We start from the raw sequence: 13139 nt of genomic DNA, 5'->3' as shown, positions 1-13139 counted from the left end.
TGAAGTGCTGTCTTCTAGGCCAGGCCTTATACAGAGGTCAAGTTTCTGGTAAATTTCATTTTGCTGCCAACCTGCACATAGCACAAACACAGCAGAACAGGAGGGGGTTGGAAAAGAGCATACATCACTGGAGCAAGGACAGGGAAAGGAGACAAGACAATAAAGGTATCAGCACTGGAAAAGAGAGGATGAAAGATAGTGTGGGGGAAAACTATTAACTGGAAAAGGAAAGCATTAAGCAGGACATTTAGAGCTTTGTAATGTTTTTTTTATTATTATTATTTATACAGTGCCATAGATTTGCATAGTATACTAAAGCCAAAAAGGAACGTCCTCCCTGAGTAGCTGAAAATTTGCTGCCTGATCCTGCAAATTCTTACTCATAAACATAGCAAGTCATGTGTATTCCTTAGAAAAAGATGAACTGCAATTCTTCAGACACTTGTGCATGTGAATCACTTTTTATCTCTGTCTGTTACTGAGATTCCACATAAAGATCTGGTCATGCAGAAGGCTTAGGGTTATAGTATGTACTGATGAAGTTTAATAAAGATTTTCGTAACTTGATTTTATATTATCATGTTTGTGTTTTGTCTCGTAAAACCAGTAACATGTATTTTGAGACATTTTTTAGTACGTCAACAATCATCTAATCAAAACCTGGGGGGTTGAACTAGGCAGAATAAAGTAGCTGTATCTAAAAATAGCCCAACAAAACCAAAAGGAATAGAACTGAAACAGCAGCTAAAGATGAGAGCCCCAAAAGTAGCAGCAAAGTTCAGTGAAAATGGTGAAGACAAAGAAAAATGTGATTTCTCAGCTTTCTGGGCCCCAATGTTGGTGACGACTCTGCTGCAGTATTTATCATCTCAGGATGAGGCTCCTAGTAATCAGAACAGCTCTCTAAAAACCTGATGGCTTGCATAATAAATTTGAGGCTATAAGGGCAGCCATATCCTCTGTGAAACAAAGCTGGAAAATCCCTCAGCTCAGACAAATAATCTGAACAACTGAGTTGAAGGAACAGGGGAGAAAAACGCAAGTGGAAAAACAGCTGTGGACTCAATTCCTCCCATGAGGAAACTACTGATGAGAGCAAATTTTTTTTTAATCAGATATATTACTGTACTGAAAGACAAGTACAGGACCTTCACAATCAGTCTAGATCTAAAAATATCTGGCTCTTGAGCTTCCCTGTGGAGCAGCAGGAGCTAAATCCTATTCTCTTTATTCTTAATAGTATCCGAAAGCTCCTTGATTTAGATACAGAGGAGAGAGGACTATTACATTATTCAGCAATACTTTAGGATCCTGACCAGGAATACGTTACAGAACATTGGACTTGTAATTCTTCTGGTTTCTTGTTTTAGAATTCAGACACAAAGGATCATAAAGGCTGCCAGATCCAAAAAAGAAAATTTTGAAGCACAATCTCTATTTTTTTCCATTGAGATAGGCCCAATCACGTAAGGAAAAAGGAGTGAATGGAATGAGATCAACAAGGATCCTCTACAGGAAGGAAGAGAGGCTGATTGTACTGTATCCAGCCATATAGTGAGTTGTGGGCAGAAATCTGTCCTTGTTTTGAGGTACATCTTCTGTTACTAAGCTGTTGGAGAATTTCAAAATGAAAACACAAGCAGAAGATAAAATTTAACTGCATGATGATCAGAATACAAATGCTCGTTTCTATTTTGTTTGGTTTTTCTATTGCCACATATGGTATTCATGTTTAAATATTCTGTTAGGATCTAACTTTTGTTTATAATTCTATGACATGTTTATCAACACATCTGTGGGCTCTATCCCATACCTCTTACTGGCATTGTGGAAAGGCTCTGAGTAAACTGTGGCAAATGGTATGCTTTGGCACTCTAATGATTATACAGCTTCATTAAGATTACAAATGTATATTTTTAACTTTTTAAATATGAAAAACAGGCTGCACAGGGGGCCCATTTTTATATTAAAATCAGTTTATTTTATTCTAACCACGCATTTTCAGTGTGCTGTTTTTTGTATTGACAATGAATAATAGCATTGTTGAAATTGCACAGGGTGAAAGTGAAAGTTCTGTTGTCTAAGCAAGAAATTGTTGGGGTTTGTGGTACCTATGGAGATGTGGGAGGCATTTTAGGACTGTGAGATTAGAATAGTAGATGGATGTTTCTGTTAAAATTATCAGCTGTAAAATAGCTACTGATGACATTTAAATTGACATCACTAAAACAATGTTTTCACTGCACAAAAAAGTTATTTTACATCAGGAGCTAACTTGGGATAGCTATCCTGACATAAAATCCTAGTGCAGAGAAGGTACTGTGGTTTCTTATTTAAAATAATCAATGGGTGTGGGGGGTAGGGAGTTGGTTTCTACAGGTTACATGGAGATGAAAGCTACCTACGCCTTGTTTACACTAGGATTTTACATCAACATAGCTATATCAAGTTAGACATCTCAATGTAAAAGCACACCTTTTTGTCGTGAGGACATAGCTTATGTTTCAGAGTTAAAACCCCACTAGAATGATTGTGGCATTTTATGCCTTTCACTGGGATTGTTTTAGGCTGTCCTCAGACATATCTCAGCATCAGTATGTTCAGAATAGTGCTCCTCTTGACCTTAATTGCAGCTTTGGGGGCTCAGTACTTCTGCAAATCAGACCAGGCATCTCAAGTTGGGCATTCAGAATATGAGGAAGACACAGTTAGTGGTCCTTTGTGGAATGTTGGTTCAAGCAACTTGCTCAGCACGGCACAGGAACTTTCTGGCAGGGGCTAGGATAGAAACCAGTTCTTCAGCATGGCATTGAGCTTTCACACACACATTCCCAACCCCACTAATACCCTGCAAATACACTCTCTTGCTCATCATTCATGTCTCTGTCTTATTTGCTACACCTTTAAAATTTTGCAACAAGTGTGGCAGGGTCTGTCCAGTAACAGCCCCAATACCTACATGACCCCAGTTCATTCTGTGCCAACCGCCAACACTGTGCAGTGAGAAAGTGTTGAAAAAATTTGGCTACAGGTCATCACTATCTCTGCCATCTATAGTATAACAGTTACATGGTAGGTCAAACCCATGTTCAGTGTAATGCAGTGGTTTCCCAAACTCCAAATGATGTTGCAACATCAGCAGATGAGATTGCAGTGATCCCTAGTGTGTAGAGGATATCATTATGCTTTGCACAGCATGACCTCTCATGTAGGGTGCACGTGAGGTTATGCTCCATGGAAGACACCAATTTGCTCTACCAGATAGCATGCTTCGTAGTCCAGCCTGACCTCATGCACACTGTGCCTAAAGTCACATTACATTGAAGATGCCATCCTGCAAAGTAAAACTTTCCTCCATGAGGTGCTACCTCACAGATACAGCATGACCTCACATACCTTTTGCAGTGGATGCCATCTTGTTCTTTACAGTTGTGGTTCTTCATGGTGTTTAGGGTCCCAAGAGGAAGTTATTAAAATGAGGTCAGGCTGACAAAATTGGGGAATCCCTGCTTTAACATCTTCCCACTAACTTTCAAACAAAAATAAAAATGGGAGAAAAGAAGCTATGGAATTAAAGTATTAAGAATTTATGAAAGGTGATAAAAATATTGGAATGGAAACAAACAGCATTGGTCTGTGAAGACTCAGTAGTCTGGAGGGAGACATCACACGGGTTGATTTTAAAGTAGTTTTTGACATCCTCTAACAATCAAGGTATTTTTTCACTGAATGTCATTGAGACATCTTCCTTTTTTGTAATCTACACTAGCCAAATTATCTGGCTATTTTGTAGTACAACATATCAATTATAAGGTGTGACCTGTTTCAGCAGTGAATATGGATGCACCTGCACCAGTTCAAACACACATCAGTCAAACGCTCATACTCAGGGACAAATGGTGCCTGCAGCAAGTAGGGGTGCAGGGAGGAGGCATCCCATTTTAGCATTTAAAATGTTTTCAGGGGCACAGAAGGATAACACATCTTCCAAGTGCTACCACAAGCCGCATCTGCTCACACCTTAAACAAACATACTCAGTGCAGAAATGTTAACACATTACCACGAGCAAACATTATACACAACTTCCCAACAAAAAAAAAAAAGAAGATAAGAAGGCCTCCTTAACGACTATCTATTTTATTATGGCATACACTTTCATGAGTTGCAACTCACTTCCTCAGATGCCTGAATAAAAGGAAGGAAAAAAGAGCTCGTAGGGCTGCAGAAATGGGAGTGTTATATCAGAGCTAATGCAATCAGGGCGGTTTTGAATAAGGTGAACATACCTACAGTGGAAAATTACTTATGGTAATGGGAGCGCCAGTCCCTATTCAACAACAGGATCACTGGAAAATTAACAACAGCAGGCAAACCGCACGGCCATATGCAAATGATTTCCCCCGGGTGGACTTGCCTTGCTAATTTTAAATGTGCATTTGGCTTTGCAGAGTGGAGCACAAGACAAAGTCTGGCTGGGACCCCGGCTGCAGCAAAACCAGCCTGGCTGACCCCTTTCCTCCCCCTAGCGCCGCTAATCGCTCCCCGCCGGCTTGTCTCCGTCCAAGTAGCAGCGACTTTGGACCGTGTTTGCAGACAGAGCCCGCAGGGGGCTGACAGGCTGCGCAGGGCCCCGGCCCGGACGTGGGAGGCTCCAGGCAGACCGCCGGGCGCACTTGGCGTAAGCTGGGTGCTATTCAGGAGCGCTCTCCCCTCCCACAGCAGGAGCCGGGCCGTTCCGGGGAGGGAGGCGGCCGTAGGGAGAATGCGTAAGGCGGCGGTTGTTGCCGCCTGCGTCCCATGAGCTCATCCCGCCGGCTGGCTGCGGAGGAGCCCCGCTCGGGACGTACGGAGGCGGAGGCGCCCGGCGGGGGGCTGAGGAGCCGCCAGCCCCCGCGGGGGAGGGAGGTGAGTGGCTGCGGCCCCCCACTCCAGCGGCGCCCCGGCCGTGGAGGGGCCGGCGGGGCCTGGGCGGCGCTGCGAAGTGTGTGAAACTTTCCGCCCGGGAAGGAATGTGCACGGACATGTCTGAGCCGCGCGGAGCCCCGCGCCCGGGGACGCGGCCTGAGCTGGGGGAGGAGGTGGGAGGGGATCTGAGGGGGCGCTAGGGGAGTAGCGTGGCGCCCGGCTGCGAACAGGTCTACTGGGGTGGAGGCGCTGAGCTCAGACACGGGCCTGGAGAGCTGGGTTGGGCTGGGGCCGGCGCCTGGGCACTGGCGTGGGGCGGGGGAGTCTGGAGGTTGGGGCTGGCACTCGGGGACTGGCGGGGGGTGGTGGAGGTTGGGGCTGGCACCCGGGCACTGGCGTCGGGGGAGCGTTGCGAACTATCAGAGGAGACTGTTGCCGGAATATGTGCATCCAGGTCTTATTTCATCCTAACTAAAAAAACCCCAAAAGACATGCTAACTGATGAGATCCAGTGCGTTCCAGTTCTGATCATCATCTGCTGCCAACTGAAAGATGTGGCACAAAGCCAAAGCTATAGATATAAAGTTAGATTTGTTTCTTTAATGTCACATAATTTTCTGTAGCCTCATTGTAATAACACTTCTGTGCCAGCTACTGACCTACGAAAGAGTGAAATAACCCTGGATGTGAGGTGAATGGAGGAAAATCTGAATAAGTACCTCAATAAGTGTACTTAGAAACAGACCAAAGCTGAGAGGTATACTTCTATGTGGTGGGGCTTGGGAAGAAGGAGGTCTGGATCTTCTGGTCTTTGATACTGATTTTGTTTGTTTTCATGCGGCAGTTGCTAAAGTGGCACATTTGTAGTCTACTTGGGTTGAGCTTCTCAGAAGTGTAGACATGGCCAAAGTGTCCTGGTTGGTAAAGCAAGTGTTGTTACTGGTTACTACCTGGGTATCTGAGATCTAATTTTATAGAGGACTTGTATGATTGGGTAGGAGTGAAAGAATTTGGAAGTGACAGGAAATTTATCATTTATAGTATTTCAGAGTCTTGTACTCATCCAGACTATTTAAAGAGTCTTAAACTGGGTAGTCACGCTGCATGTCAATTGTTTTCAAAATTTCTGTGTGAGCCAAAATTTTTGGTGTCTATTGTTTTTCAATATATATTGATGGCTTTAATTTTAAAAGTTTGTGGAACTAAGGGAAATAAATACTGTATCTTACATCCTTCAGAATTTCCTCTCCGTGTGATTTCTGATATGACTGCCAAAAGTGAACCTATTCAGAGATTTCCTAACAGTTGTGATTTGACAATAGATGATGGGGGAATAATGGCATTATTAAATTATGCTACAAATACTACATTATGCTAGCAAGTGAATAAAATTTGGGTTAGCAGCATAAATGTACATCTATGGCAATGTGTATGAGGTTTGTTTATCTGAATGCTATGATGTGCAAGTTGTTGGGCTTTCTTGGTTTAGCTAACCACTGGAATGTCCAAATGATGATAAATTATGTCCACGATAGAGCCAAAACATATTTGGTTCATAGCCAACTTGCTCAGCTTCCCATAACAGCCTGTATAAAAAGACATTTTGTCTCCAACCACAATCTTGTAGCTGGTGCCATGGCAACTTTGTGATCTGAGGGTATTATTTTAAAGACATCTGAGCAACCTTAGCCGAACTCTTTTATGGAAATTCATATTATCAGGATTAATGCTTTCCGTGGCAACAAAATATTAATCACCTAATCTTCAAATTTACATCTCTGTAAGAATCTAATTGTGATCTGTTGCTGTGACACCTATTAACACTCCTTGAGGTTAAGGTTTATGTCGGTGGTAGAATTCTAAACATCTACTTTTGTATTCAAGGTTTCCTTTTGGTTGAGTGATGGTATTCAGAGCTTCTACTTCAGACAGGTTTTACTTTTATCTTCCAGAAAATCTGAAGAAAAGTGAGTTCAGATATTGATTCTGATGTGCCCCACCCTTCCCCCCAAAAGAAGATAATGGATGGGTGGGTTGGTTTTTGTGGGGTGGTTGGTATTGCTCTGAGTTGCTTTGCTTTAACGTAAAGATTGTACTTATATCCAATCACTATACTCTATGGGATGTTTAGTTTCTCACTTAGTCTTTTGTCTAACAAATGTCTAACTTTAAATACAAAAAAAAGTAGTGTGCACATACAGGAGGTATTGAGATTCTTCATTCAGAATGTAGGCACTCTGAAGTAGGCATTGGGGCTTACTTTATCACCAGTGAGTAGATGAAGAAAAGGAATTATGTGAAACAAGGACTAAATCGCACCATATGTGGGTAATTCTCAGACCATTTCATGTTTAACTACTCATTTTGAAATGGGGAGAATGTAAAATCTGTCTTTAACTGTAAACTCCCATATCACTCCATGCCCTCTCCTGAAGAAGGGATTGATATTTAAAAGACAGGATACATCTGGTAGGAACTGGAAAAGATTAGCCAAGACATGGATGCTGGTGAATGGTTGTCAATGGCCTATGCTCCAAGATGTAGGAGTGGAAGACGCTTACTACTACAATAATCTGAGGGCATGGGTCTTACCCATGAAAGCGCTCATTACCTAATATATTTGTTAGCCTTTAAAGTGCTGCAAGACTGCTTGTTGTTTGTGAAGCTACAGACAAATGTGGCTGCGCCCTAAGGCTAATAATCAACGTGTTTTGTCACACTGGCTAATTAACTTTAGGGTGCCTACCCTTTATGATAGTGTTTCCGAAACTTAAAACACTTGCGTATCCCTTTTGGAGCTTCGGCCTTATTGGCATATCCCCTGTCTCAGTGCCATCCCAGTGCTTGTCTCCTGATTTGTAGTAATTTTATTTTCTGCCATGTACCCCTTGAAGACCTTTTGTGTACCACACTTGGGAATCACTGCTTTATGGTATTGTTTTTATTACTCTTTCACTGTTGTTTTTTTTTTTAACCTGATATTGTTTATCTGCTGTAAATCAGTTATTTTTTGTAAGAAGAAACTCCAACACTTGTACCTGATTGTAATATATAATTCATGCTCATATAGTGCTGCAACATATAGCCAACGATCTCAATGCTTTACCAACATCAGTAATTTCAGCCTTGCAGCATGCTTTTTAGATGTCCCTAATTTACACAGGCTAAATGATTTGTACAAGGTTACACAGCCTGTGGACTATCTGTAGTAGAACCCAGATAATCAAAGGAGTAGAAGAGAGTTAGGCTCACTACTCTTGTTAAACACCTTTTCAGTCTCCTTAGAAGATCCTTGCCTGGACTGTAAGCTCATTGGGCCAGGGACACTCATCATTTTGTGTAATGAATAGCACAGTGGAATCATGGTCTGTGACTGGGGTTTCTATGTTCTATTACAATACAAACAATAGTAAACAAGAAATTAGAAAACAAGGAAAATAGGGATCTTTTACACTAATTTTCAGTTTCATTAGTCTTTGGTGTTGCATGGCTGTATGGTGGGTACAAAATTACAGATAAGTGTAGATTTGTGTTCCTCCCCCTTATCCCCTAAACTATTTTGCTTCTCTTTAAAAGCTGGAGCTGTTGCACTATGTGGCTGCGTCTACACGTGCACGCTACTTCGAAGTAGCGGCAGTAACTTCGAAATAGCGCCCGTCACGTCTACACGTGTTGGGCGCTATTTCGAAGTTGAAATCGACGTTAGGCGGCGAGACGTCGAAGTCGCTAACCCCATGAGCGGATGGGAATAGCGCCCTACTTCGACGTTCAACATCGAAGTAGGGACGTGTAGACGATCCGCGTCCCGCAACATCGAAATAGCGGGGTCCTCCATGGCGGCCATCAGCTGGGGGGTTGAGAGATACTCTCTCTCCAGCCCTTGCGGGGCTCTGTGGTCACCGTGGGCAGCAGCCCTTAGCCCAGGGCTTCTGGCTGCTGCTGCTGCAGCTGGGGGTCCGTGCTGCATATACAGGGTCTGCAACTAGTTGTTGGCTCTGTGTATCTTGCACTGTTTAATGAAAGTGTGTCTGGGAGGGGCCCTTTAAGGGAGCGGCTTGCTGTTGAGTCCGCCCCGTGACCCTGTCTGCAGCTGTGCCTGGCTCCCTTATTTCGATGTGTGCTACTTTGGCGTGTAGACGTTCCCTCGCTGTGCCTATTTCGATGTTGGGCTGAGCAACGTCGAAGTTGAACATCGACGTTGCCAGCCCTGGAGGACGTGTAGACGTTATTCATCGAAATAGCCTATTTCGATGTCGCAACATCGAAATAAGCTATTTCGAAGTTGGGTGCACGTGTAGACGTAGCCTGTAAGTCCTGGGTTGCAGGTTTCCTGCGACCTGGTTAGACACTGAAGTCAGTGGAGTTACACCCATTTGCAGCCATGGAATTCTGAATTTGGCCTTTAGAAAGTGTGTGTGTGTTTGTACCATTGCTTTCTGACTGGAGACCCATGCATTGTTTCACTTGCATTTTTTTAAAGCCCACATTCCACAAAGGCTAGGTCTATACATCGGAAGATCAACCTCCTCAGGGTTGATCTTCTGGGATTTTGTTTCGCACATGTGCGAAAGGGTGCTTTCTGGGGTCAGACTTGACCTTGAAACTCCATGGGAGCAGCAAGGATTAAGGATGTTCAACAGGAGAAATGCTCCTTTGACCTTCTTCCTTATAGACAGACGTTGAAGTTGACAGCTGATAAGTCTATTTTTAGCTATACAATTTGCATAGCTAAAATTGCAGATCAGCACTCAACTTCTTTGTCTAGTATAGATATAACCAAAGACTATCAGTGTTAGCCCACCATTTTTATGTTGCACATGTTTCTTTGAATAAGTGATATCTACTTGACTATGAGTTTTGATTTTAATATCAGCAATACTTGGGAGTATTGCTGTTGAGTCAGTAGAAATTATTTGCTTCAGTGGGAGCTACTCATGTTTAAGAACCTGCTTCTAGAGCCCCTTAAATTACAAGCACCCTGGGCCACTGAGGGAAATGTGGGTCTTTGGTTTACACCACACTGAGCACACTAGTAGTACAATAAGCTGACCACAAAAGGGTAAAATAAACTGTTCTGACTTCCACTGTGAATTTCTTTCAGGTTGGTGGGCTGGTGCATACATGGGGAGGGACAGCTCAGTGGTTTGGGCATTGGCCTGCTAAACTGCAGGTTACAAGTTCAATCCTTGAGGAGGCCATCTAGGGATTGGGGCAAACAGATGTCAGGAATGGTGCTTGGTCCTGCCAAGAGGGCAGGGGAATGGACTAGATGACCTCCTAAGGTCCCTTCCAGTCCTAGGAGGTGTGTGTGTGTATATGTACAGGTTATTATGCTTTCCTTCTTGTGTATATGGCATTATGATAGGTCTCTAAATCACAATTTTGAAATGCAGGACAAGTAAGGAGTGTTGTCACTTGTTACGTTTTTTGTTTTTAAAAAAGAAGGCAGCAAAATTAAAGAAATGGTTGGGGAAAACGCATGATTTAAAAATTTTAAGTAAAAGTATGATTATAACAAAGGCTATAGAGCTTGAAAGAAGACATACACCCTGGCTTAAGTAAGCAGATCTACTATGGAAGTGTAGTTGGTTGAGTACCTTTTCACATACAGCGGTGACTCAGTTTTTGCGTGCACCTATGGCTTCCTTCTGCAACGTTCATTCGTTCGTCTTAACATGTTTGTTTAAATGAAGTGAACACCTGCACTAGCAGCACATTCATGTACATAAAACAAAACATTAGACAACACCGGATGGTGATGGAGTAAACTTGCTATTTTCTGAATCTTACGGGGATATAAATGTAATGCAAGGACAAAAACAAGGTAGCCAGTAAAATGGGATTTGTGTGTGGGGCTCCCCCCCTTTTTTTTTTAATTGACTAAAGATTAGTTTTCGTTAAATTTTAGATCTTAAAGGAGAGAAGCTGGAACTTGTTAGTAATGCAGGAAACACCCTGAAAGAGAGATTGTTTGTTTAGTGAGTGATTGTAAACGCTGCAGCTTTATGGCTGGAGGCAGACTATAGGGAGCCCTGATGATTTCAACTAAGTTTTGTACTGGCTTCCAATAGTTTGCTGAAGCATATTAAAAATATTTAATATAACAAACCGTACATAAATTAAACTGACAGCTAACCTTTTCTGAATTTGGCTTATCACTTAAACTGCAAAAGTCTTTAATTGTGGGGAAATCTGGCTACTGCAAGTTTTGGGCTATGTTTACACTGTAGTTGTTGGGTTTTTGTTTTTTTTTTGACATTGCTTATTTCAGCACTCTGCCAGGTGGGCTGGTAGGAAACCAGGCAGGATTGTGGGAAACCTTCCTGCTGTTCACTGGATGTTCATTGAACCTTATTCAGAAATCCAGGGTTTTTTCCAGTGAAACCCTGGTTCATCAGAAAATTTCCCAATGGTGCGAGTAGTAAATTTAATATGTTCAGACTATTTTAAATTCAAGTGGAAAAGAGGAAGTTCTTGGAAGCAGTTTGATACTTTAAGTGAAGTCACTCCATGAACAAGGAACATTCTAAATGTGAGTTTTAAAGAGGTGTCTCCTTTCTTTTTATGGTTGGCACCAGAAATATCTTTTGTGATGAATCTCTAATCTTTGAGTACAATTGGAGCACTATTGTACACTTGGGCGAAACTCAGTCTGAAGTCAGAGTGGGAGGGTTTTTTTTGTGTAAGGACTGGATTCCTGAACTCTTCTAAAATGTTGGCCAGAAATTAATATAAAATGCTTAGAAAAATAAGGATGGGGTGGGGAGAGAAACCTCACCAAACCAAAGCAAAGAGAAATTTCTGAGCTACAGTTCATCTGCAAATTCGACACCCTCAGCTCAGGCTTAAACAAAGACTGTGAATGGCTGGCTAAATACAAAAGCAGCTTCCCCTCTCTTGGTGTTCACACCTCCACATCAACTGCTGGTAGTAAGCCTCACCCTTAATGACTGAGCTAACCTTGTTATCCCCACCCTTGCTCTGGCTTACTTATACCTGGCCCTGCAGATTTCCAAGACCAGCATCTGATGAAGTGAGTCTGTGCTCACGAAAGCTCACGCTCAAAACTTTTCTGTTGGTCTATAAGGTGCCACAGGACCCTTCGTTGCTGTTACAGATCCAGACTAACATGGCTACCCCTCTTATACTCAACCCAAACTGTTAACCTCTAGTCAGCATTTATCACTATAAAGTAACAAATGAAATTCTCAGTAACTTTTTACTTCTTTGAAGTCCTTGCAAACATGAAATAACTAGATTTAAAAGTTGCATGGGAGGAGTAGAGAAAAGCAGTTGGGAATGGCTTCACTTTGGACTGTACTTTAAGTTCTTGTTTACAAAAATAAAACTTGAAGACGGAGCAAAATTATAATACATCATGACCACAAATGACAAAATGGACTAAAAGATTGGCATATATTAAGTATATAATTTGGGACTATTGAGTTTGGTTTTTCTTTTTTTCTTCGTATTGAGTGTAAACAATTGCCTGTGCTGTTATCACTGGATGGAATCTCTTAGGTAATTTTGACTGCATAGTAAATGATGCCCATTAATGAGTAGATGGAGCTCTTTAATAAAGTGCTTTAGGTTTCATCGGAGGAACTGGTCATATTTTGAATACTGAAGGAAGAAAGTAAACTATGCATAAATCTACTATATCATAAACTGCTGTTTGACTGAAAGATTTGAGGGAACAGATTGTTATGCCTCCAGGAGGCACAAGCTTTAGAGTAAACCACTGTTTTGTGCCAGCTTGTTTCTGAGCTGCTTTGAGAGTTCAAGATCTTCACAGCAGCTTGCACCATGGAAATCTTAACACACTCCTTGTGCTGGATATTGCAAGAGTGGACAGTGTAGAGCTTCTGATGGCCTTGGGGCTATGCCCATGGAGTTGGAAAGTAGAGGTGCAAGGGATGCTGCACCCTCACATTTTCCACTTGGCTTCCCTGTGTGGAGGGGCTGGCCCCTCTGCTGACCCACCATTGGCTTCACCAGCCCTGGGGTCCTGCCAGCCCTGCCATCCCGGAGGAAGTGTGCAGGCTACTGGACCTGGAGGCTCCACTGTCACTCGTGGTCCCAACTCTGACACTGGGCTCAGCAGTTGCTCCAGATGTGGCTAGATTGCCAAAGCCTGGACTGGACAGACCTGATACTGTTTGTAGCAAAGGCATCTGGTCCATTAGAATGGGCAACCCTATGTATGACCCCCAGCCTTGGGCAGTTAGGAGCA

General features: G+C 42.7%; 1 protein-coding gene across 2 annotated transcripts in view; it reads left to right on the top strand.

The window, feature by feature from the left end:
• Positions 1-4750: 4750 nt before the first annotated feature.
• The window catches only part of TANC1 (tetratricopeptide repeat, ankyrin repeat and coiled-coil containing 1), a 193983-nt gene continuing 185594 nt past the window's right edge, over positions 4751-13139 (top strand). For both annotated transcript variants that reach the window (XM_075000828.1, XM_075000827.1), the window contains exon 1: positions 4751-4906. The gene's annotated coding sequence lies outside the window, so the exon portion shown is untranslated. The remainder of the gene's footprint in view (positions 4907-13139) is intronic.

The sequence above is a fragment of the Carettochelys insculpta genome, chromosome 8 (genome assembly GCF_033958435.1).
Source record: "Carettochelys insculpta isolate YL-2023 chromosome 8, ASM3395843v1, whole genome shotgun sequence".
NCBI classification, from domain to species: domain Eukaryota; kingdom Metazoa; phylum Chordata; order Testudines; family Carettochelyidae; genus Carettochelys; species Carettochelys insculpta.
The sequence above is the reverse complement of the archived record's forward strand: the minus strand, read 5'-3'. Positions and strand labels throughout refer to the sequence as shown.